This window comes from Monodelphis domestica, chromosome 5, assembly GCF_027887165.1.
Source record: "Monodelphis domestica isolate mMonDom1 chromosome 5, mMonDom1.pri, whole genome shotgun sequence".
NCBI classification, from domain to species: Eukaryota; Metazoa; Chordata; class Mammalia; order Didelphimorphia; family Didelphidae; genus Monodelphis; species Monodelphis domestica.
Genome location: NC_077231.1, coordinates 196,073,084 through 196,087,561, shown reverse-complemented (window position 1 = coordinate 196,087,561; position 14,478 = coordinate 196,073,084).

Here is a 14,478-nt window from a genome sequence, read left to right as displayed (position 1 = left end):
GCCTGTGTTCAAAACCTCAGCCTTCTCTGTATTCAATGTCAATAGCATCCCCAACAATGTTGTTCAGCCACTTCAGTCGTGTTCAATTCTTTGGGACCCCATTTGGAGTTTTCTTGGCAAATACACTGGAGTGATTTGCCATTTCTTTCTCCAGCTTATGAAAGTGAAAGGAATACAGACTATGAAAATGAGTGACACTTGCTTGGCTCCATTTTTTTTTTCTAAGAGTTTCTGATACAGAACAATAATGTTTTGCCACTGTAAGCTAAGCTTGAGAAATGCAGATCACTAACTAAATCCTGCTTGGTCTGTTTCAACTGATTCTGGACTGGGAGTAGCCTTAGTGACTTTTCCAGAAAAAGCAATCATTATCTCAACCTGGAGAAACCTCGGAGATTTTCCAGATAATACAAGTGTTATTGCACTATTTCTCTGGAACCCCAAGCCCACTCCAAGAATGTACTATTAAACTTCCCCCTTCCCCCCGTGCTATGGTGGCTTTTATAATGATAAAATGTTAGCTAGCCCTGAATCTGGGGAGCTCTTTTTTTGTTTTTTTTTTAGGAGAGGAATTCCCACATGCATGCTGTTCTACTGAGAAGAATATAATAAACATAACACCTCTGACTTGCTCTCGGGTTCTTGGTGTCTCTATGGCACTTCAGTTTGACCCTAGTCTGTGGGGTCAGACACCAGGGAAGGTCTTGGGTTGACAAGCTCATTGGACACATGAGAAAAGGAAGGCAAACAGTTAAGTGACTTGCCCAAAGCCATAAAGCTAGTATGCATCTAAGATTAGATTTGCACTAAAGGTCTTCCTGATTTCCTGGTGCTAAGGTGCTCCCTTGACAACAGGGCATCAAAATACCTGGTGGAGCCCTTACACAAGAAGATATTTTCTATGTCATTCTACAATGGTATTTTCTGGCAGTTCAGGAGGCAAAAAATATGCCATTTAGTTGAAAAATCTTCACTGTGGCTATTAATTAGACATTTTAGTCATAGTATTTTCTAGAAAACTCATCTCTTGACAATGCAGGGATATAGAGATGCTCATTAAGTAGCTTTTGCTGAACAGACATGTATTTGACTCTGTTGAGCATAGTGAGAGGACATCTTAACATGTACAATATCTTTTTTATCAGTAACAAATGTTAAGTCAGCTGAAAAATAACACTGGCAATTTCCTACAGTTACCATACTAATTAGGACATTAGAAACTTAGGGAATAATCTTCCAGGGACTACATTCTAAGCATTCAGAAAAATTTTCCCACCAAAACAAGAGATCGTTCTTGACCAGTGACTAAAATTTTCAAAGGGCCTCAAAATGCTATCCATACTCCTCTCTTTAATTTCTCCTTTTAGAAGTCTTTCAAATTTCCTTATATAAACAAGCCAACAGAAAGTCAAAAAAGAACAAGCTAAACATTGGAATGAAAAGTGTGATTTCAAAAGCCTGCTGAGAGTTTTGAAAAAGAAGGCTTTTAAGCTAAGAAACAGCTTTTCTGAGTTAAATTTCATTAACAAAAAAGGAGTATTTTTAAATCCCTTACAGCTTTCAGTAATGTATAAAAAGTTACTTAGAAACTAGGAAGCACTTTTGCATCTCATTTACCTAACTGATGAGAGATAAATGAGTTAAGCATGGAAAGATAGCCTTGAGGTATTTTTTGCACTTGAAACACAGCCTGAGCTCTCCTTAAAGACAAGAGAATCATTAACTCTCTTTGCCACCACAGGGCTAACCACGATTACTAACCTTTCCTACAGCAATAGTTGCAAAGGCAGTAATAGAAAAATTAGAAACCATAATTTTAATCTTGATTGCTATGCAATAGAGACAAGGCATACCTTTTGAGGGGTATAGCTTTAAGCAGAAATCCCAGAATTAGAACAGTTTATGGAAAGAAAGAAATGTTTTGTTTTCTTTTTAATTTTGTAAATGGATAAGAGTTTCAATGATTATATCCCACAACTGGCTTTGGTACTCTTTCCATCTCCAAACTGTATCTTTCCACTGAGTATCTTCAAACCAGAAATGTTCTCTCTCCCTATCTTTGCCTTCAGGTTTCTCTGGCTTCCATCAAAGATTAGCTTGAATTCCACCTTCTATAGGAGGCCTATCCCATTAATCCCTTGTTGGCAAACCTATGGAACTGGAGCCAAAGGGGCTCCCTTCCCCTCTCCTCTTTACTTGCAGACTTTTTTTCACATTACCTGCCCCTCTGCCCAGCAGCCAATGGGAATGTTTCCTCCCTGTCCTGTCTGGGGTAAGGGAGCAGCTCACATGCAGTGTGAGGGTGCAGTTTGGGCACTCAGTCTCTAAAAGGTTCACCATCACCACCCTATCACAAACTCACCAGCTATCAAACTATTAGCAACTTCTTTCTGAGATTACCTCCCATTTGCATTTTTATATCTCCTAGATACATAATTGTTGAGTGGATTTCCTTAATTAGAATAAGAGCTTTTTGAGGACAGGGAGTACATATTGTGACTCTCTTGGTATTCTCAAAGCTTAGCATTTAGCAAGTGCTTAATCAATGTTTGGTGACCAACCTTTAGCCCTCCAGGTAGAGCTTTGGAAACCTGCCTCTTGAAGAAATTCTCACTCTGGTGTGGGTTTAGAAGCTTGTGATTCTAGGGGCTAACATTTAGGACAAGAATAATTGTCCACTTACTGAGGAAAATGAAGGGCAACCCTTCATGAGTAGCTTTGGACTTTTTGGGAGCTTTTTGACTCCAGGCTGTTCTCAAGCTTAGACTATGCTTTTCTAATAGAATATGTTCAGGTATTTCTGAGTAAAGATATCCTTCTATCTAAAAGGTGACAGAGAAAAACAATTTCTTTTATGTCGATGCTTCAGGGAGCCATCAGTGGTTGTTTCCAAAATATGAGAGTCTATCCTACTTATGCCTGCCCTGGAAATGCCTCCCTTATGATCACTTGTCAGTGAAACTGTAGTCAGATTTGCATGCCTGGAAAACATGGAAATGGCATGTACCAATGCTCTGGGTTCTGTCTTCAGAGGATATTATCCCTGCCAAGACATTCAGGGAAGATAAGCAGAAGCATTTGGTTTTTATCTGTATACCCATTACCTTTAGTTTTCTTACCATAACATGTACAAGGGCACCTCAAAGGGATAGTTTTTCATTAGCAGAATGGAAAATGAGAATGACTTAATTTGGATACTCTTTCTTAGAAGCTCTCAAAACTGAAGTTTCCATTGAAAAAAGTGTCAGTGGAAGTTGTAAAAAAAAATCATGATTTATTTCTAGAGCAACAGTAGAATCTATACAAAATGAGAATTGGTGACCTAGTCGTGGCAAAGCATAACAAAATGCCAATTTGTGAGAAAACAGAATAAAACCACAGCTCTGTTCAGTGGAATCAAAATTTTCAGAGGAGTCATCTTGAATATGTTTTGGCTATGTAAATTCATCATATGTCTCTTTTAATATGCATGATCTCCTTAAACTCTGAAAAGAAAGAGGCTTATTCTCTCCTAATATTGTTTTTTTCCTACTCTTATTTTTCCTATTCCAGATGCACTTAGACTTCTTTATATTAACTCTGTATGTGTGCCCATGTCTCATGCAATTTTTTTTCATTGTAATATGAGAACTCTTCAAAGAATGATCTTCATTAAAGATTTTCCTGTCTAAAAATGGCATTTCTGTCTATCAGTAGTCCAGTGACAAGATTTAAATATAAACTCCTTAGGGTTTCTTTATTCCCACATTTTCTTCTTCATAGACAGGTGGCACTCTATAAAAGAGAATAATGGGAAGATAAGAGCTACAAATCTAATATTCTGCTTTAAGCTGTCAGCAAATTTTCCATTCATTCTTCAGAGTCAGTAGAGGAATTTCACAGCAATCAAGGAAAATGGACTTGTAGAATGCCACCAGGTTCTGGCCTGCCACACCACCTGTAATTATTTTAATACCATTTTTGTGACTCTGTGCATTAAGGGAGAGACACCATAAGTGAAGACATTAAAATACACCCACATGATACACCATGTGGAGCTCATTATCACCATTGGCTCCCTTGCCAGAGGACAGATGCTGCATATCCTCAGATCTGCCTTTAGAGAACATTTACATTGTTTAATGGGAGGCCCAAAAGCAAACTTCATGTCCCTAAACTGGCCAGTGAATATTGTTTCTAATCATCCAACTATTAGTAAGCATTGAATGAGAACGTACTTGACTCCTAGAATTGGAAAATCTCAGAACTGGAGAGGCAAATATCATAATCTAGTCCAGCTGCCTTCTCCTGACAAGTGAGGATCTAGCCTCTGAACATTTTTACCTGAAAACGGAGAATTAATAACACACTTGTATTCCCCATCTCATAAAGCTTCTATTAGAAAAATGTTCATAGGACTAAAGATTGAAGGATCATTTCTCAAGAGCTAGAATGAATCTCAGAGGCAATTTAGTTCAACTCCTTTATTTTACAGATAAGGAAACTGAGACTCAAAGAGGTCACACAGGTAAAGTTGCACAGATAATAAGTGGCAGAGCAGGGATTTGAACCTAGGTCTTCTAACTCCAGAACTAGTATTCTTGTCAGTGTTATCATGCTGCTTCCATGAAGCACTATAACGCTGTTTCTATTCTACCATCATTATTATTTTCCAAGGATAGAAATTCATTTTAATGAGGCAGCCCATTTCATTTTTGTGCAGTTCTTATTACTTAGCAATTATTTAAAAATTGATTCATGATCTGATCCATGTAGCATCTACTCATCTGGTCATGTTAGATATAAAATTTAATCAGTATTTTATATGACAGACCTTCAAATTTTGAAGAGATATCATAGTTTCCAGAGTATTTTCTTTTCCAACTGAAATAATGCCAATTTCTTCAACTAGTACTCATACAACATAAATCCAATGCCCTTAAGCATCCAAGTTACCAAGTAGGATACACATCTACATAAAGAGTAACTAACTGGTTAATCCATGGATGTGTAGCCACTGGGACCCAAAACATGCCCTTCTTTGATCCAGGGTACTCAAGAAATACTCATCTATTTCAATCCACAGCTAATGAGTTCCTACTTCTACTGAATCTCTTCTAAATGATGCAGAATAAAGCATATAACATCCTAGTAAAACAAAATATATTTACTTAAAAGGTAACATGAGGGGTAAATAACAAGAAGTTAGCTCAGACAGAGAACACTATCATCACTCATTTTCCAAAGCTACCACCAGAGATTCGCTAGTATTGATTCCTCATTAGCCCATAACAGAATTCTCTTTCTACTTCCTCAACATAGCAAGAATAACATTTCATCTAGTTGCTCAGGGCAGATATTTACAGCAGCATTATTGGATGTGGAGAACTTTTCAGAACAGCATTGAGTCTAAGCACCACCCTTCAGCAGGATATGACACATTAGTCATGAAGTGTTATAGAGAATACTACAGTTTCCCACAAGAACAATAAAGTGAATATGTCAGGGGTAGGTTCTAGCCACCATTCTTCCCCATCTCCATCTTTAACTCTGCTGTCTAAACTCATCTATTTCTGATCTTACTGTGGAATTTTCATTTGCCTAGTACTAGGTACATGCTAGCTCCAAATGAAGCTAATAAAAAATCTAACTATTAAGATGATGATAACTTTCATTTATAAAGGAAAAACACAATCACAACCAAAACCACAACTGCTAAAAATCAAAACCAGTATGGGATACTAGAGTATAAACTGAAAAATTGCACCTGTTCATGTTAAAAACTTTTTTAAAAAATCCACAATAGATCATTAATATAGCAAATAATACTTATCTGAAACTGAGAACAAACTTTAAATACAATGGATAAAAGTTAAAAGATTTTCCAAAAAAATCAATGAAAACATACCCATTATTTCCATTATTTAACATGGTCCTAGAAATACTAACTATAGCACAAGAAAAAAAAAAGATTGGAGAATACACATACATACAAAGACAGGAAAATATCCCCCTTTTTCAGATCATATACTGATTTACTTAGAAAACCTAGAGTCAATCAAAACTTGATGGAAAGAGTAAATTCAACAAAGTCATTAATAAATCAACATAAATTATCAACATTACTATATAGGGTCAGCAAAATCCACAAGGAAGAACCAGAAGGAGAAATTCCATGGAAAAGAATTATAGAAGGTATAAATATAGGGCAATGTTTCTATCAAGATATACCACAAAACTCTAAGAACCTATGTCTACTTCTTGATATACACTTCCTTGCTTTCTTCTTCTATAAAACTTCTTCCATTCTTTCAGATGTGTGAAGTAAATTATTTAGGGGTTGTTGATCCCCAGTACAGAGTTTAGCCCTGGCATCTGCTGGCATCAGCATGAAGGTCAATGTGCATTGCCGCCATGGAGGGAGGAACTAGTGGGGTTTAAAATATGAGCTTGGGAAGAAACGATTCCTTTTTCCTTCTGCTCTTGAACAGACTGACTCCCTGGGCTGGCACTTGGCAAGCAGCAGTAGCAGCATAGCGTGGAGGGGAACATATTGGGCTGAAATCTGGGACCTGATCTTACCTTTTGTTAGAAAGGCTGAGACCTCTCTCTACCTCTATCACTCTCCCTCTTCACTAATAAATGCTCATAACTCTGGTGCTGAGCCTCCAGACCAATTTTTATTTGTAACACAGATAATCTGAAAACCTGTTAGAGAGAAGCATTTAAGATAAACATTTATAGATAAGCACTTCCCCATTCCTTTTGGAATCTCATCTTGTCCAGAAATATCAACATGACAAATCACTAGGAACTCCTGTTGACCATCACACTTGGTACAACTAAAATCCTCAGTTCTAAATGTGACTTCTTTGTCTCATTCACATGACTAACTACCATGCTCAACTGCCTGCTATAAAAATCTTCTACAACCTTAAGCAGTGCTTTTTGTGGTGGTTGTTTTTTTATACTAGTAGGATTTCCCACCTTTTGGTGGGGGGCTTTAAAAATGTCTTTAAATAAGACTTTTCTCACCCACTCAACTTTGTGTGATTTTTAATTAGAAAATTTCTGTTAAAGCCTAAGGGTACACAAAAGCTCTCACTATCTCTCATCAGATAGAAGGTCCCTAAAGATAAAACTTCCACTCACTTTCTGCTGCTTCCTTTCCCATTTGTCTTCTACTAACTGTGTATATTTCAGGTACCTTTTCCCCTACCTAGTGTCTTACTCATGCCAACATGTTTTGCTCCGACTACCCCGTCCCCCCAGCACAGTGAAGTTGGATAGCCTTTTCTCATGATGCTACTACCCACCTGAGCTGTAGTCCATCTACATTAATACTAATGTTGATGAAAACAGAAATTGCCTTAGTTTTTCTCTGCTAGTAGGTTTTATGAAGAAATTCAACTTTTAGCTTATTCTTATCTTTTCTCATTTCTTCTTGCCAACATTCAGATTTCAGACATATTCAAATAAATCTAAGTTTTTGTTGCCTTGGTATATTCTCTTGTTTAAGTTCAATTAAATTCAACAACCATTTATTAAAAATCTAGAACATGCAAGGCACTCTACTATGTGTTCGGAATACAAAGCTCAGAAGCACTACATTTCCTACCTTCAAGTAAGAGAACAAATAACTATAATAAAATGGTGGTTCATTGTTCCTTCTCACTTTCCTTCCTTCTCTCATGTGCTAAGTACAAAAAAGGTCATAAGATCTTTTTGGTTCTGTATGGACCCAATTATATCTTCAAACGAGTGATATTTTGGGGTTCCAGCTATGAGACCATTGCTGGAAAACCAGGGTCTGATAGAAGAGAATATAGAACCAGGGCAGGTACTATATAGTGGGGAATTTTTAAATTCAGAGACAGTATGGTAGCTGCCCTCAAGGAACTTACAGTCTAGGAGGGTATAAAACATAAATAGCTATATGATGCAATGTTACCTCATGAATTAATTCTACATAGGCAGAACAAAATACTAAATGAAGTTCCACAGAGAAGATCTTTGTCAGCCTCAAAGTAAGGAAGACTTCACCTAGGAGGCTGCATACATGTTAAGCTTTAAAGTACACATGGGAATTGAACAAAAGAGGGTTAGGGAATATATTTTAAGTGTCAGGTAAAAAGCTGTGAAATGCAAAGTGCATTGAGTGTAAAGGAAAGTTGGGTGTGTCTAAAGAATATACCATTTGAAGGCAGTAATGCGGTATACTACTTCCTGAATATGACCTATGGTAGGTAATTAAGAAAATAGAAGAGTTAGAGGAAAATGCTTGATTATGCAAACCAGAGAGTGAAGAACAACCATCCTAGTGTCTGGTACCAAGAAGGCATTCTCAAATGCTTGATTGATGGACAGTTGTCAGTTGACTAAAATGATAGTAGTATGGATCAAAACATGGCAGTTGAAGCTGAAACTCAATAAGGAAGAGATTTCAAGCACAGCATTCTAGGATGAAATTCTGTAGAAAAATCAGATGAATTAAGTTGGTCAAATTGGATCCTATATAAATTGTGTGCTGTTTGTCTCTGTCTGTCTGTCTGTCTGTCTCTCTTTCTCTCTCTCTGTGTATATATATATATATACATACAAATATACATCACACATTTATGTGTTCATAAAATTCAGACATGTGCATGTATATAAAGTGGCAGCTAGACAGTGAATACATGCATAACTTCATATTCATGAATATCTTATATATAGGAAATACATCTATTTAAAGGATAGTTGTATGGAAGAGCAATCAAACGTGATCTGCATGACCAGAGAGGCCAAAAGTAGAGGGAATAAATAGAATCTAAAAGGAGGCAAATTTAGGCTTGAAGTAAAGAAAATCTTCCTCACAATTAGTGCTCTTCCAAAGTAGAATGGGATCCCTTTGGGGCAGTATGTGGAATCCTCATAGGAGATCTTCAAAGCCTGGACAGCTACTTATTGTTCCCCACATTATAGTAAGTGTTCCCTTCTGGAATGGTTTAGACTAGAAGAATTCTGAGACTCTCTGATTGCTAGGTTTTTACTCTGCTTTTCTACTCCCCCCTACCCCAATTTAGAAAATCAGCTAATATAAATAATTGAATTAGGTGGATGACTGAATTGTTGTGAAATCAAAAGCACAATAAACACTACATCAAACATAGCTAGCATCTTTTCTCCTGACAACAGCCATGGTATAGCAATCTCCTTGATGTTGTAGCACCCTCTTCATATCTGGATTGTCCCTTTGACTTTTTGTAGGTGAATAACTATTTGATTTTAAATCTTATCCTCAGGTGAAAAATAATCAAACTATTGCATATATATTTGTGATGGGTATAGATCTGGTAGCTAAAGAGAAGGCTAACATTTGGCAATCCCTCTGATACCTGATGTCAGCTGGAGTGCCATTTCTCTCTATGAAACTTCCAGAGGACATTCTCTCCTTTTAAAGAAGTTCATTTCCACTTTTTTTGGTGTCTTGCTATGTTTTTTGACAGGCCATAGTCAATGTGACTGACTGGTTTTCTAATCTAAAATGATAAATTCTATTGAAACTCATTGTCTACTTCACTGCTACCAGATTCTTCAGGCTGCTTGGGTGACCTACGTGGACAATTGCCAGGCATTCTCTTGTTCATGGGAACTAGATCTGAGCTCTTCATCTTTTTTTTTAAGTGGAAGTAAGAAGTTCTTGAGCCAGGGACTAGAACAGAAGCAGATGAGAATCATTCTGCTATTGGCCACGACAACATTTCAAGTTTGGGTAAAATTTTCCTATTATATACAATAGTGCCCAAGGAAATCTCTAATGGTGCTCTGGTTCTGGCACTCAATGATATCTGCCCAGTTCCAGGACGAGGGATCAACAGAAAGAAACCTATCTTTTTAGAGTGAGCCAAATCAGGAGAATGTTGTAAACAGTAATAGCAATAAAATATGATGAGCAATTGTGAATGGCAGCTATTATGATCAATGAAAGAATCCAGGACAATTCCAAGGGACTCATAACAAAAAGACTGACCAAATCTGAATTATTTTCTCCATTATTTTTTCTCTAGTGTAAGCATTATGTGTCTTCTTTCACAATATGATGAATGTGGAAATATACATTGCAAAATAATATATATGCCACCTATATCATATTACTTGCTATCTTGGGGAAGGGGGAAGGTCAGGGAGGGAGAGAACATGAATCACAAAATGTCAGATGATATTTATTAAAAATTGTACCAATGTTTAATCTAGAATTTTTTTTAAAATATTTTTTAAAAAAGAAACTGTTTCATGTTTTGGTCAGCATTCTTAACCTTAGATAACATTTTCCAAATCACATAATGAAGAATATACCTGAAGTTTTGCAGTTCAATAACTACTCTACCTTTAGACTTCTTTTTCTGGAAAATACTGAAATTGAAAAATGTGAATTTTAGTTTCACAACTCATTTGGCAAGACAAATGATGGAAGGCTGGCTTCCCCACATTGTTATTTAGCCTTGACATGAGGCTCAATAGTTTGCTTTTCCTGTCATCATTGGGTACTTTGGCAGCTATCCCACTCTGTATGTGTGTTCTCAGAGGGATAAAAAAAGAAAAAGAAAAAAGCACCTTTTCTATCCCTCTAATGTAAAATTTCTCTTTCTTTTGGTGTGTGTGTGTGTATGTATGTGTGTGTGTGTGTGTCTATGCATTTGCTGCTACAATCTCCCCTTCTTCCTTTCTGGATACAAGGGGTTGAACTTTCTGTTTCCAAGGTTACCTTGTCTTCCTTTTTTTGCTCCACCTAAGAATCCATTTTTCACAAGTCTTCTGATAAGATTCAATCCATCTGACTCATGACATTCTTCCTATTCATATCCCTCTCATCTTTCTTGATTCTCAGTCTTTCTTCTCTCTTTCAGTGGGGTTCACACTGTTAAGAAACCTCTTTTTCTGTTTCTAACTGAAGTCAAACAATTTCTCCCTGTGCTTGAACATTATTTTTTCCCCTTGTCTTGTGGCATTTTGAGGTTGCTGTTATAATGTTATCTATGTGAAACCTAAAAATCCATACTAGACACATGGGAATATGGGCCCTTTTAGTAGTTACTAAAGAGAAGCATGCTTAAGGTAGAACTGGCAGTCACTTGACAAGATTGAAGAAGTAATAATCATCATCATAATAATAGTAATAGTAATAACATGTATATTATATATATATGTATATATGTATCACTTAACTTATGCCAAGCAATTATTTTCTCACTTGATCTTCACAATGACCCTAGAGGTAAATGCTAGTATTATTTCCATTTTTACAAATGAGGAAATTGAGTCAGACAGAAATTAAAAGACTCACTTAGGGACAAATGGCCAATAATTCTCTAAGGATGATTCTATTATTTTTCTGTTTCTCAACCTTGTATCTAATAGGTATATTTATAGAATATGACTTAAATTCACAATGTGTGATTCTGCCCTGAGAATAGTTAAGAAATGCATGTAAGCACGAGAAAATATTCTAAATTAATTAAATAAAAATTTTCAATAAAATAATAAAAAGGCAGGAAAAAAAAAAGAAATGGATTGTGCATATGCTCCCACAGTTAGAGAACTAGGTAAAATCCCTCTCTCCTTCAGGATTCTTAAAGCACCCTCATAGGGACAGAAAAAATGATATCTGTAGCCACAAGTTTGACCACAAGTGTTTATTAAAAATAATATTGAATCTAGTGAATGCTTTAATGGATACATTTAAAGAAAAAATAAATGAAAGCAAGGCTGGGACATAGTGGAGAGCTCTCATTGTTCCTACCCCTGGCTTGTTTCTCTGCTGCATGTGTAAATTACTAGAATAAAAGTCATAGACATAATTACATGCTTCTCCTAACTGGGTCCATTTAGATGGAGGTCATCTCCCATGGTCTTACAGAAAAGAACTGCAGATGTTGTGGGCACCAGATGCTACTGCAACAGTGCAGCTGTATAGTATGGATGGGCTGCACCTCTCCTTTCTCTCCTCTGAGAGAACCCCCTCACCTAAAAACAAAACCATAACCATGAGTGAGCCCCCCCTTCCCTTCACTCCTATCCTCTAGATCATCTACAATTGGTTTCTTCTCTACCCAAGCTGGGAATAATTATAAATTCCAGAGGATATTGTGGCCAGTCTCCTCCTGGCAAAGGGTGATCACAATATTATGATTAAAGCCTTCTTTTACTTGTTACCCCTTACAATTACAAATTGTTTTCACATAAATCACAGAGAGGGAGAATTTGGATGAGTGGAGAAGAGAAAAAAGCTCTCCTCATTCCAGGAAGAGGGAAAAGCTTAAACAAACAGGGAAGAGGCAAGAATACTCAAAGTGGACTTTTGGAAATCACTACATGAACCAGCCAATCTAGAATCATTCTCACTGAGAGTTTATATTGTGAAACAGCAGGGATAAATTAAAAAGATGAGAAGTATCCTAGTTTTAGAGGGTGTTAGAGCACTAGACTAAGAAATTTATAATTTTTCTTAAAAACTATACTATACATATGATAATCAGTATAACTTGCTTTGGGCATATATCCCCATTAGACTTTGAACTCTTTGGACATGTGCCCAAGCCCATATAGGACTGGGCTAGTGAGATATAGAAATATATAGATACATACAAATATGTATATGCAGAGATTCATATATATATATAATATATTTGTGTATATGTACATATATGTCATATAGGTAGAATTATTGAAAATGAATCTTAAACTACTCTAAATTTATAACACTAACCTAATATAATTACAGGTGCTATTTGCTGTTTGGTTGATTTCAGTTGATTTCAGTGATATCTAATTCTTCATAATCCCATAACTGAATATAGCAAATTATTGGCATTTATATGTTTTTGATCAATTGTTCCATATCTGGTAATGAACCATTGAGGCTTGCTGAACAGGAAGGTGATATTGTAAAACCATAGAATTACAGACTTTTTGAATTAGAAAGAATCCAAGATGTCATCTAGCCCAGAGTTGTAAACCTCAAAGAGAAACTGATACCTGCCAGAGGCACATTAATTGGAAAATCTTGAATGGCTATTATTTTTGTTATATTGTATTGTTATTATTTTTGTCAAACAAATTACAATTATATTTTAATCTGATTGAGCCTCCCTTGGGAGTTGTGGGCTAAGGGCCTGATATGGCAGTTTAATAGCTGTGAACTAGTACATGTAAATTCATTCTATAAAATTGTGTCGAATGGCTCCATACCTTCCACTTGTTTATGCCACTTTTGGACAGTTCTATTAGATAATTTGGGTTTTTTTTACATTAAGCTTAATTTTTCTATCCAACTTTCCCACACAACTTTCCCTAAGTCTTCCTTCAAGGGCCAAAAGGACAAAGGCTAATCTCTCTTCTATGTGAAAGTCATATAGTTGAAAATTAATGTATCCCTAATCTCCTAATATTTTTTCTTCCCTTAGTTAAACATTTTTAATTTCCCCAACTATTCCATATAGGCCATGGATTCTGCCTCACTTAAGAATGGGTTGGACCTGAGCCAAATGACCAAAAGAGTTTAAAAATCAATAATATGGTATCTAGAGAGTCAGATGTATTTAGTGTCAGATGGCCAACCCCATCAAATTAAACTGTAGCTTAATAATGAGAATTTTAATGGAAAAATATAGGGTTCAAATCAAAGAGAAATTTTAAAAAAATTTACCATCTGGTTCCTTAATACCAGACTAATGGCAAAACACAACAGTAAAAACATATTCATTACAGGAAAAACAAAATAATTGCTTTTGTAGTCTAGAAATGTCTATAATACAGACTATGCATTGCACATTGAATATAAAGTTGGCATTGAAATAATTACAAAATATATAGCATGTCAAAAATTATGCTAATATAAAATTAAACTTCTAACATAAATCTAGACCAGCTTCATTTAGCATTATCAGTTTGATAATGTGTCCTTAACTCACGTAATTGCAGATAATCATTTGAACACATTCAATGGCTGATTTAACTGGAAAATAAAAGATGCTTCACCATGTCCAGGCACAGAAGATTTACAGGAACTATCCATTCTCAGTTCTATCATGACAGAATATTGACCCTGAAAGGGACATCGAGGTCATTTCAATCCATAGAATTTGAGATTTTGTCCCCTGCATTTTCAGGAAAATGAGACCCAAAGAGGAGATGCAATTTATTCAAGGTCAATAATTGTCAGACCCAGGATTCAAATTCAGACACACTACATTGAAATCAAAATTTTTTCCGAGTTCATTTTTTTTTCTGAAAAAAAATTAGTAGAAAGATAATAAGAATGAGTCACATTTACATAGATCTACCATATTAAATATATATGATTGATTAAATCATGAAGAGTCATGCACTTGAGCTAGACTTTTGGACTTGAGGTTTAAAAGGGAGGACATAAAGAGATAGATAAAAGGAGCGATGTTAGATCAACTAAGAAAATTGTTCAGACATGGAATCTGGTTCCTTAGAGGAAGATTGCATGAG